The 12,954-nt window shown below is 34.7% G+C and overlaps 1 long non-coding RNA gene across 1 annotated transcript in view; it reads right to left on the bottom strand.

The window, feature by feature from the left end:
• Positions 1-9,391, bottom strand: part of LOC114487009 (uncharacterized) — a 104,688-nt gene extending 95,297 nt beyond the window's left edge. The window contains exon 1 of the long non-coding RNA XR_003681573.1: positions 9,328-9,391. This is a non-coding gene — a long non-coding RNA (uncharacterized lncRNA). The remainder of the gene's footprint in view (positions 1-9,327) is intronic.
• Positions 9,392-12,954: the final 3,563 nt, after the last annotated feature.

Here is a 12,954-nt window from a genome sequence, read left to right as displayed (position 1 = left end):
ACACGAACCCGTGTCCCCTGCATCGGCAGGCGGACTCCCAACCACTGCGCCACCAGGGAAGCCCAAGGAAACATTTTAATCACGCTAGAGAGAAGGGGTCTAAATTTACTTGTGTTTTCCTTAGACGTCTATTTTCTTAAATCTGTTAACACAAAGCAAGTTCTATAGGACAAATAAAATGCAGCAGGTAAAAGCATCCCCTTGGAACACCTGTTAGACGTGGTGACTGTATGTGTCGCTGGCAACTTGCTCTAAAGTTATAAATGCCTTGATGATGCATATAGTATTTCTCTTCTTCCACTGAACTCTGCCATGCTATTTTGATCTTGTTGAAAGCTGAACATTAAATTTTAAAATTAACATTGCAACAACAATGTTATTAGTTAAGTAAAACAACTGTTTGAAAATAACAGATGAAGGAAATGAATGATTAGGTCTTTTGCAACTGGTTTCTATAGGCAAGGACTTTCTCCTCAACAATACTTTAGTTTTTGTACTGACCTGTTCATCTCTAAGAACATGGTAAAAACTCCCTCACTGTTCCGTTTCCCACCAAACCTCCAGAAATCGTCACCAGAAGAATCACACATTGTGATCATAAATATCCACCAGGCAAGTGGAGGGGTGATTGAAGCATTCCGGCAGCGGGTGAGAGAGTCCCACATAGGTTAATAAAAACATGCCATTTCATTTTGCTACCAGAGCAAAACCACAGGTGATGCTTGATGTTCCCCCAAAAGGCTGTAATAATATAAACTATATATTTTCACTCTCTCTTTTTCTCTCAATTGAAGTATAATTGATTTACAATACCATATTAGTTTCAGGTGTATAACACAGTGATTCAATATTTTTATAGATTATATTCCATATAAAGTTATTATAAAATATTGGTAATATTCCCTGTGCTGTACATTATATCCTTGTATCTTATTTATTTTATACCTAGCAGTCTGTATCTCTTAATCCTCTTCCCTAATTCTGCCCCTTCTCCCACCCCTCTCCCCACTGGTAACCACTAGTTTGTTCTCTGTATCTCTGAGTGTGCTTCAGTTTGTTTTATTCACTGGTCTGTTTTGTTATGCTTAGTGAAATAAGAGAAAGACAAATACCGTATTTTTCAGTTATATTTTCACTCTCTTGAAAGACCAGTTGTGTTTCAGCAAAGGTATAGCAAATTAGGTCTATGTTTTTATGCTTAACAATAATTGTTTCCAATTTTCTTGATACTTTTTTGGGGGAAGATAGGTGTATTATGGGGTCCCCAAATGTTCTTTTTTAACTTTGAGTGTGAATTTGTGGAAGAGTCATTTAATCTGAGATTTATTTTTTCTTCTTCCTTTTGTTTTCATAAGAGAGCATGGGAATGAAGGAGAGGTGAAAATTGGATAGCACTTTGGTGAAAGCCTTCCGTGAAGGCAGCCAAAATTTATGAGGGGGAATTTGTACACGAGGAATTAAGTTCCCAACTGTTGTAGAGTCTGCACATCTGATACTAGTAACAGAAATATTTTGTGACTGAAAAAATCTTTCAAGGGACTAATATTTGTAGAGTTCAAAGTGTAAATATTTTTTAATCTTTGAATGTTATTTACTCTAGAGGTGAAATATTTTTGAATAGCACAATTTTTTACATTTAAAATTCAAATAAAAATTAATGAAACTTACATATAAATTTGAATACGTCTCAAATTTTTCTTAGTGATAGTTATCAACTCAAGTGAACTTTTTTCTTCTTGCTTCTTCGTTACCTACTTTTGAACACAAACCTGAGCAATGGTGTGAACTAAATATGTTTAAATACTTCTGAGCGGAAGTGGACAATGGATTGTTTTGAATCTGACTACTTAAAGAGGAAATAGCAGATATTTTAACACATGATATAGCTTATTCTTTCATGAAATACGCAATAAAGGGAAAAGGAAGCTTTCAGATTGTCTGGACACAAAGATTTTTATCTGGATTTGACTCAAGCTGTTTCCTCACTTCTAGTCACTTAGCTAGTCTCAGGAAAGCACAATTTTTTTTTTTTTTTTGTATTTTAACAGTAACTAACTTCATGCTGCTAGCCCGGTGTTGCAAGTACTTTATTCTAAGTCTAATCATTTCCCAAAATCACCCACTTGTCTTCATTGTCATTCATGTTTCTTTGTGCAATTCTACAAAATATAAATTATAACTTTCACCAACTAGTAAATGTTCTGTTCATGTCATGTTTTAACATATTTTTGGTTCTCTTAGAAAACAGGAAATTTGATCATAAAACTATAGAATTAAAGTAATTCATAAGCTTGTTACTGCTGATATTTACTGTTTCTTTCTGTTTATCATATATTTGGAGTGTTTTCATAGCTATAACCGCACCTCTCTTTGCTAGGAATTCTGTAACTTGAAAATTAATATTCTGGTATACATTTGAACTTAAGGCCAACTGATTGCTACATCATTTCAGTAAAACAGAAGACTTTTAAAGACAAATTTTATGTTTAAAAAATATATTCAATGTTAATGAAATATCAAATATTATCTAATAAAATAAAAATAACTCAGCCATGAAATATCAAAATTTTGAAAAAAAGAGAAACTAAATATTTAAGCAGAATGCTTCCATTTCTTTTTTTCAGAAACAAATCGAAATGTCTTCATTTTTTAAAATCATTCATACTCAGTCTCTTACCCAGAGTTTCAAATTTTACCATTTTGAAACACTTAATATTTTAACCATTCAACTATGTGTTTCACTATTTTTTTTATTAGCCTTTCAGACATGTTTTTCCTCTTTCGTGCAAGCACACAGAGGAACTAGAGGAAATTAGTAATGTCCATTGTATAAAAACTAGGCTCAAATGTCTATTTGGAGGCTGACAGGAAATGCCAAAGAAAGATCTTGATCAACGTCAGGTTGTTAGTGTTTTGTCTTTTCATCCAAGGTCTGAAATTATGGAATCTCCCTTTCAAGAGTTGAGGTGAAATTTTATAATCCATTTTTTTTATTTCTTACAAACTGAAAATTAGAAACATTGAGAGGGGTAAAAACGTAAGCTAACTTCTTTTTCCCCAAGCGTGCCTACCAGTTACCAGTTGAAAAGTAAGTGAAAATGTGGCCAATTGAGTGTTTTACAAGCAGAAAGAGGTACCTTTTCAAAACATAAATCAACTTTGAAACTTTCAATAGCTTCTAATTACTCTTGAGATAAAGACCAAAATCCTAACCAAATGACCAAAAGCCAACAAGGCTCCTCTCCTTTAACCTCAAGCTCCCTCAGCCCAAGAGCTTGCCCTGGGCAAGTTGATGCATCTGCCTGGACCAGACTTCACTGGCCTCTGCACTCACTGTCAGAGTGAACTCAGCCACCACTTCCTCACAACAGCCTTTCCTATCCCCCACTGATGAAATCAAACTCCCCATTATAAGCTCTTGCAGCATCCTTTAACCTTCCTTTGGAGCACTTATTACCATAGCAATGTACATAATTTGTGTCATCCTTTGATTAAGGCTAATCTTCCCAACCAGACTGTAAATTCCTTGGGGGCAGGGACAATGTCTGGCTTTGTTCACTCTTGGGTCTGTAACATCTAACACAGTTCCTGGCACATAGTAAATAAATACTTTGGGATGAATTAATCAGTGATATAGACCTGGATTTGAATCTTAACTCTACCATATTTTAGATGCATGATCTTAATCAAGTTTCTAAAGAAATTTCTAAGCCACATGGTCCCCTTTTATAAAAGTGGGACAATAAAACACAACTTAGTCCTTGTTGAGAACCTGAAAGTTATATATGTAATGACATAGTTTGTGTTGGCTTCAACAGCATGTATTTCCATACCTTCTACTTCTCCTCTTAGGAGAGAATAATGAGGAAAAGTTAATCTCTTGGCAAAGTTGTTTATTAAATAAAAGATCAACACTTGGTGATAGCATATGCAAGTATATGCACAGTTTTGCCTATCTAATCCCAAATATTTAAAAACCTAATCAAATACTCAGTGGAAGTTGTTTTATTCTTCAAATCTTTTGACAACTTCATTTCACTAATTTTTGCTTTGGATTGCAATGGTCAAACTCTCCTCAAAATTCAGAACAAAGCTATCTAAAACAGATATATACTTCTTTCTCTCCATTACCCCAAAGTGCTCAGCTCCTCCAGAACCCGTCTCCACACTCTTCTGCTCCAGGTCAATAGTGGGAATCCAGGGAAGGCTCACGCTAAGGCTATGCTTCTCATCTCTGTGCAAACCCATATATTTGGGGAATTCTTGGGCTGGTGGTATATTTTGTGTGTAATTTACACATATATGATGTCAAATCACTATCGTTTACTATAATGTTTGTTTGTCTTTATTGAACCAACTGGCTTAGTAGTTTTAATGTGTGGGGGTTTCCCTGGTGGCGCAGTGGTTGAGAGTCCGCCTGCCGATGCAGGGGACACGGGTTCGAGCCCCGGTCCGGGAGGATCCCACGTGCCGCAGAGCAGCTGGGCCCATGAGCCATGGCCGCTGAGCCTGCGCATCCAGAGCCTGTGCTCCGCAACGGGAGAGGCCACAACAGTGAGAGGCCCGCGTACCGCAAAAAAAAAAAAAAAAAAAAAAAATGTGTGGAACTTATTTAACATCCTTTTTGAAAAAAAGTAAGTAAGAAAACAAACTTTCAAAGGCCACTGGAGAATATGCTGGATTAGTTAAATGTACCAGCCAGCCAGTGTGGCAAAAATGTAGGAATTAAGTGAAATAAGACTTTATATATTATATATATATATGTCAGCTAATAATCAATAATAGGGTCAAACTAACCTGGTATGGTAAGCTTTATGGTTTAGTTCTCTTTCCAAATCCACCTGGATCTGAGAGAATGTGAACACTTTCTTTTTTAATCATTGAGTATATTTGCAGCTATCATTATATGTGGGTCAGCATCTCTCTATGTCTTTCAATAGCTATTCCTCTTCTAGGGCTTCATGAAAAGATCAAGCCATTACTATTGTGCTACTCACTCACTTTTTCTTTTTTAAAATTTTATTGAAATATCGTTGATTTACAATGTTGTGTTAGTTTCAGATGTACAGCAAAGTGATTCAATGTATATATATATGTGTACATTTTTAGGTTTTTTGCCATTATAGGTTGTTACAAGATATTGAATATAGCTCCCTGTGTTAAACAGTAGGTCTTTAGTGGTTATCTTTTTTACATATAGTACTGTGAATATTTAATACCAAACTCTTAATTTATTCCTCCACCTCCTCTCCCTTTTGGTAACCATAAGTTTGTTCTCTATGTCTGTGAGTCTATTTCTGTTTTGTAAATAAGTTCACTTGTATTATTTTTTTAGATTCCACACATAAGCAACATCATATATTTGTCTTTCTCTGTCTGGCTTACTTCACTTAGTATGATGAGTTCTAGGTTCATCCATGTTGCTGCAAATAGTATTGTTTCATTCTTTTTCATGGTTGAGTAATATTCCACTGTGTATATATACCACATATTCTTTAGTCATTCATCTGTCAATGGACACTTAGATTGCTTCCATGTCTTGGCTATTGTAAATAATGTTGCTATGAACATTGGGGTGCATCTATCTTTTCAAATTAGCATTTTATTTAGATATATGCCCAGGAGTGTGATCAATGGATCATACGGTAACTCTATTTGTAGTTTTTTTCAGGAACCTCCATACTGTTCTCCATAGTGGCTTTACCAATTTACTGCTCCCAACAGTAAAGGAAGATTCCATTTTCTCCATACCCCCTTCAGCATTTATTATTTGTAGACTCTTTGATGATGGCCATTCTGACCAGTGAGTTTTTATTTACATTTCTCTAATAGTTAGTGACGTTGAGCATTTTTTCATGTGCCTATTGGCCATCTGTATGTCTTCTTTGGGGAAATGTTTATTTAGATCACCTGCTCATTTTTTGATTTGTTTGTTTTGTTTGTTTGTTTGTTTGATATTGAGCTGTATAAGCTGTTTGTATATTTTTTAAATTAATCTCTTGTCAGTTATATGGTTTCATCATATTCGGTGGTAAAAAGCTGAAAGCGTTTCTTGTAAGCTCAGGAATAAGACAAGGATGCCCACTCTAGCCACTTTTATTCAACTTAGTTTTGGTAGTCCTAGCCAGAGCAAACAGAGAAGAAAAAGAAATAAAAGGAATCCAAACTGGAAAAGAAGAAGTTAAACTGTCACTGTTTGCAGATGACATGATACTCTACATAGAAAATCCTAAAGATGCTACCAGAAAACTACTAGACCTCTTCAATGAATTTGGTATACAAAATTAATACAGAGAAATCTCTTACATTCTTATACACTAACAAAAGACCAGAAAGAGAAATTAAGGTAACAATCTCATTTACCTTTGCATCAAAAATAATTTAAAAATACCAAGGAATAAACCTACTTAAAGAGGCAAAAGACTATACTCTGCAAACTGTTAGACACTGATGAAAGAAATCAAAGTTGACACAAACAAATGGAAAGATATATCGTGTTTTTGGATTGGAAGAATCAATATTGTTAAAATGACTGTACTACCCAAGGCCATTTATAGATTCAATGCAATCCCTATCAAATTACCAATGGCATTTTTCACAGAACTAGAACAAAAAATCTTAAAATTTGTATGGAGACACAAAAGACCCCAAATAGCCAAAGCAATCTTGAGGAAAAAAAAAAAAAAAAAAAAGAAGGAGCTGGAGGACTCAGGCTCCCTGACTTCAGACTATAATTCAAAGCTCTAGTCATTGAAATAGTATGGTACTGGCACAAAAAAAGAAATATAGATCAAAGGAACCGAATAGAAAGCACAGAAATAAACCCATGCACTTATGGTCAGTTAATCTACAACAAAAGAGGCAAGAATATACAATGGAGACAAGACAGTCTCTTCAACAAGTGGACCTGGAAAACTGGACTGCTCCATGTAAAAGAATGAAATTAGAACATTCTCTAATACCATATACAAAAATAAACTCAAAATGGATTAAAGACCTAAATGTAAGACTGGACACTATAAAACTTCTAGAGGAAAACATGGGCAGAACAATCTGACATAAATTGCAACAAGTTTTTTTGGATCTGTCTCCTAGAGTAATAGAAATAAAAACAAAAATAAACTAATGGAACCTAATTAAACTTAAAAGTTTGCACAGCAAAGAAAACCATAGACAAAATGAAAAGACAACCCACAGAATGGGAGACAATATTTGCAAAGGATACTCACTCACTTTAACCTGTCAGCTTTTTTACTATTGACCCACTTCTGCATTTGCCTGTGGTTAAACAAAGTCCTGCTATTTCTCTAATTCTAAGCACTCTTTCAGTGGGTTTGTGTGCTCAGTCCTTTAAAGTTCTCCACTTACTTCTCTCTGAAATAAGTTGAGCACTGGCAGCCCAAGATCATCTCCTTAGAATGTGGAGCTCTCTGCCATCTTCTATTGCTCACGCCCCCTTGCAGTCAGACTAGGCTACTTAACTCTAATTCCAAGAAACATATCTTTGTTGACTCTGGCCCACTATATCAGTTAGACTTATACTGATTATAAATAATAGAACCAAAAATGGAACATGCAAAAGTTAAAGCAAATAAATAAATAAATAAATAAATAAATAAATAAATAAATATATATATATATATATATATATATATATATATAGAGAGAGAGAGAGAGAGAGAGAGAGAGAGTTTCTCATAGAATCCAAGGGCAGAAATGTGAATGGGCCACAGTCCCTAGTCCACATGGTCAAAAATAAAGTAGCTCTTTATCTCCTTTCCCAGGAGGCAGGTCTAGACTGATACTAGGATCTTATACTCTCAATTCAGGATTCCCAGAGAAAGGGCTCTGATTGGCCCAGCTGATGTTAAGTGCCTACACCTGAGCCAAGTAGCAGTGAGAAAGTGTTTAGGGTGAAACTGCCAGTGGTTGTCAGAGAAACTCATTGTGGCTGAGGGCATGCAATTAAATGGGGACCTTTATGAGTTAGGCAATTCTTGCCACTTACCATCAAGCTAAATCCTGCAAACTGCCCAAGCTCTACCTCCTTTTAAACAACCTTCACCAGTTTGGTTCAAAGCGTCAGGCTCCCAAGACTGTTCTCAGGGGAACACAGATGCAAGGACATTCCTGGAGGCTGTGGAGTGCTGGAAAATCCATACAGTCGGCTCTCTTTCCCCAGTATCAACACCTTCCTCTCCAAATACTAGGGTGAAATAAATACCAGGGGCAAGTTCAAAAGGAGAAGACAAGTTTAAAAGAGCATCCAAGATTCCTAAAACGATTATGTGACAAAAAAAAAAAATTTCAAAATGGTCAGCATAATTAATTAAATAAATATATATATAATAGATTTTCATATAATTTTTATCTATCAAACTTTAAAAAATATTACACAATTGTGTAATTCCACTGTTCCTGTGGGTGCAGGAATGGGCCAGTTTATTCTTTGCTCACATATTACTTTTTGAGTGACATTTTAACAATATCAATGTCTAGTCTATGAACCAGCGAATCCCAGTTTCTGGTTACTGAGGGCTACCTGGAGATTACTGCCTTTTCTGAACTCCTACAGAAGTTACTGTCAGTGTTCTTTATTAAAACATCACATATCCTCTTATGATCTATCTTTTATTAATGTTTTTCTGGATTACTTAACTTGTAATTCCTACTTTTTCTTTCTTGTTCCTGAATATTTACTCCCACACCCCTCAATTCTTAGTGCCCACCATTTAAATATTATTTTATAATTCCCATTTTTATTCCTCCTTGATCCATGATTTAATTAGAAATTTCTAGTGCTTAATGAATACAGAATGTGTGATATCAATGTACTGGAACCTGATTCTGTATATGACAAATTTTTGTAAGTGTTCTGTGAGGTTCTAATTTGATGGAAAGTCCAATTAAGAAGACTCACAAAGTTATGTCTTTTTCTCTCTTGCAATATGGGACTTATTGGACTTTGCCTGGTCATGCAATCTGTTCCCTTGAGAGGCATAAAAATTTGTAAACATTGTCTGTCAAATCAGAAAAGGCCATTGTCACTTTCTTCCTCTCTCATATGCTTGCAAGACTAATAAAATCCTATGACTCAGCCATATTCAAATAAATAATTTGAATCTTCTCTCGTTTACATTAATTCTATAACTATATTCTCCTCGAAAGTAAGACTGAACCTGAGTACAGTTTTCCTTTGCATTTCACCACAATGTTGATATCCCCAGGAATTTAATAATAAATGAATATTAAAGGATTGTGAATTGTGTTGATTTAGACATTCAATGCTCTGCGTGCTTAATAACTTTTATCAGTTCGATTACTCACCATAGCTTCTTGCATCTCATTCCTTCCTTGTGGATGAAATTTTCTTTTTGTAGGTGTTCCTACTAAAGAGAAAATTTGTAGAGAATTAACTTCCCAAGTTTTTCTATGTATAAAAAGTCCCTTGTTTTATCCTCACCTCTGAATGCTGGCTTGGTTGGGTATAGAATTATAGTTTAAATTCCTTTTCTTTTATTTTTTTGAAAGTTAGAATCCATTGTCCTCTGTAGCTGTTGAGAAAACTGATTTTAACCTGTATCTTGTACCTTTGGAGTAATTTCTCTTTCTCAGTCCCTCTCTCTATCATAGGTTCTAGTATTTTCTCTATCTTTGATGTCATGTTCCACTCAGTGTTTTTTCAATGTTGTTTCTGTTCATTATCTTTGCTTACTTTTCAAACTATGCTATTGGCAGGATATTTGCCTTTCTTCATTTCTGGGAAATTTTAGGCTTTATATCTTCAACTGGGAAGTTCCAGCTATCCTTTCTATTCTCTCCTGCTGGAACAAAAGTTGGCAATTTCAGATTTGAATTTCCATATCATTTGATATGTCTTTTATCCTTTCAAAACTTATTTCTCTGTTCTACTTTTGAAGAATTCCTTGCCTCTATTTTCTAGCTCATTAATTCAATCTTCAGGTGTATTCATTCAGCTTTTCAGACCATCTTTAGTTTTTATGTCAATAATGGTACTTTTATTTCCTAAATCTATGATTAATTTATTTCTGTAACTTCTTTTCCTGTTTCATAAATGCTATATTTGCCTTTGTATCTGAGAATATTAAATACATTTTTTTTTAGTGTTCTGGTTTCTCTATTAACTCTTCCCTGAGGTGTATGTAAGTTTGTGTGTGTATAAGTTCTTTGCTGACTTTTTTCTCTCTTGCATGTGGGTTAGGCTCTTAAAAGATTGGGGATATTATTGATCCTAGTCAAAACTGTTTAACTTGAATCTAGTCAAGATTTTAGATCTAATTTCTACTTTACAGAAAATATAGGGGATAGAAGAACAAGCTAAATACTATCTCCAAGGAAGCAATCAGCCATCTCCAGGAGGTAGAAATTCTACAGCAGGCAGAGTACCTCTCTATCTAGTCTTCTGAGTTTGGCTGATCGCAGTTCCCTTGGGCATCACTAGCCACACTGGGTACTACTGTCTACCTTCCTTAAACACTGCTTCTGCCTGAAAATAGACAGCTCCATCGCTGATGCCTGGTTCTTGGGGGATCAGAAAGGAATCCACAGGGGTCAGAACACTTCCCTCTGGGGGTGTGAATTCTGACTAGAATACATCTCTGCTCCTCCTACCTATCTCAATGTGGCCTTTTTTTTACATTCTTATTTGTAGAAAATACATTTTGCTAGTCTTCAGGTTGTTTTCAGAAATAGTTGTTCTATATAGTTTTAGTTTTGGTGTACTTGTGGGAGGCAGTAAGCTCAGGATCTTCCTACTCTGCCATCAAGATCCAGCTGTCTAGTTCTGATGTATTTAAGAAATTCATTTTAAAACACATATAAATAATAATTTATGAAATGCAAAATCTTGCTATTTTTACTGAATGTGCATAAGCTTTTTAAGATTAAAATATTTAAATTAAAATTTAAAAATTATATTAAAATTTACATGTAATTTTAGTAGAAAAAATAAACTTTAACTTTCTTGGCTTTTGATACAAGTCATCTCTTTACAATGAATTTAATGTGAAGTATTTAGAAAGAAACAATCTTAAACAATTATACCAATTCAGTTTTAAAACTGATCATGTATGAATAAATCACTTTCCTCAATGTGAATTCCCTTTATTAGTTAAAGTTTTAATATAAATTTTATAAAACAGTTGATCTTAATTATTAAAAGACATTCTAATATGTGAAATTTACATTGCAGAGTTTAATTTTATAACTTATTAATAAAGAATATCATAAAAATTATGTAATTGATTTTAGAAATTCAGTAATCCTTATGCCCTATGGACATCTTTTTAAAACAAGACGTCTAATTCTATTCTTACAAAGTTTCTAGTTTTTACTACAGTAAATTTCTAAAACTGATTCTTTAAAATAATTTTTTTCCATAGAATCAGTATTATTACTGGAATTATTGTTTCTGACTGTAGACATGCCATGAAATAATTTTTTAAAATGCACATTTAGGATAGTTATATAGTGAAACAGAAAAGTGATGTTATGTTTTTATATATTTAAAAGTTTCAAATTATGCACCATTTTTGTTGGATGGTCATTAACGTATGTACATGTGGAAAGGGATATAAGTTACAGAGCTGCAAGAATTCTCATGGTATGTAAAGAAAAACTCTCTTCTAACCACATTTTCCCTGAAACTAATTTCTAGTAATAATAGCAATTAAACTTTTTTTTTTTTTTTTTTTTTTTTTTTTGTGGTATGCGGGCCTTTCACTGTTGCAGCCTCTCCCATTGCGGAGCACAGGCTCCGGACGCGCAGGTCCAGTGGCCATGGCTCATGGGCCCAGACGCTCCGCGGCATGTGGGATCCTCCCAGACCGGGGCACAAACCCCAGACACTGGTGTCTGGGGGCAGACACCAGAAGTAAGAGGAAATATGACTGTGCAACCTGCAGAAAGGAGACCTCAAACACAGTAAGTTAGACTAAATGAAAAGACAGAGAAATATCTTGCAGGCAAAGGAGCAAGATAAAACCCCACAAGACCTAATAGATGAAGAGGAAATAGGCAAACTACCTGAAAAAGAATTGAGAGTAATGACAGTAAAGATGATCTAAAATCTTGGAAATAGAATGGAGAAAATACAAGAAACATTTAAAAACGACCTAGAATAACTAAATAAAAAACAAACTGTGATGAACAATGCAATAACTGAAATTAAACGTACACTATAAGAAATCAATAGCAGAATAACTGAGGCAGAAGAACGGATAAGTGAGCTGGAAGATAGAATGGTGGAAATAACAGCCATGGAGCAGAATAAAGAAAAAAGAATGAAAAGAATAGAGGACAGTCTCAGAGACTTCTGGAAAATAATAAACTCACAAACACTTGAATGTTAGGGGTCCCAGAAGAAGAAGAGAAAGAGAAAGGGTCTGAGAATACATGAAGAGAGTATAGTTGAAAACTTCCCAACATGGGAAAGTAAATAGTCAATCAAGTCCAGTAAGCACAGAGAGTCCCATACAGGGTAAAACCAAGGAGAAACATGCCAAGACACATATTAATCAAATTTTAAAAAATTAAATACAAGGAAAAATATTAAAAACAGCATGGGAAAAGCAACAAATAACATACAAGGGAATCCCCATAAGGTTATCAGCTGAACTTTAAGCAGAAACTCTGCAGGCCAGAAGGGATTGGCAGGATACACCTAAAGTGATGAAAGGGGAAAACCTACAACCAAGATTACTCTACCCAGCAACGATCTCACACAGATATAATGAGGAAATCAAAAGCTTTAGAGAAAAGCAAAAACTAAGAGATTTTAGCACCACCAGACCAGCTTTACTACAAATTCTAAAAGAACTTCTCTAGGCAGGAAACCCAAGAGAAGAAAAAGACCTATAAAAACAAACCCAAAACAATTAAGAAAATGGTAATAGGAACATACATATCAATAAAGACCTTAAATGTAAATGGATT

The sequence above is a fragment of the Physeter macrocephalus genome, chromosome 10 (genome assembly GCF_002837175.3).
Source record: "Physeter macrocephalus isolate SW-GA chromosome 10, ASM283717v5, whole genome shotgun sequence".
Lineage (NCBI taxonomy): Eukaryota > Metazoa > Chordata > Mammalia > Artiodactyla > Physeteridae > Physeter > Physeter macrocephalus.
Note: the sequence above shows the minus strand (reverse complement) of the source record. Positions and strands in the feature narration are given on the sequence as shown.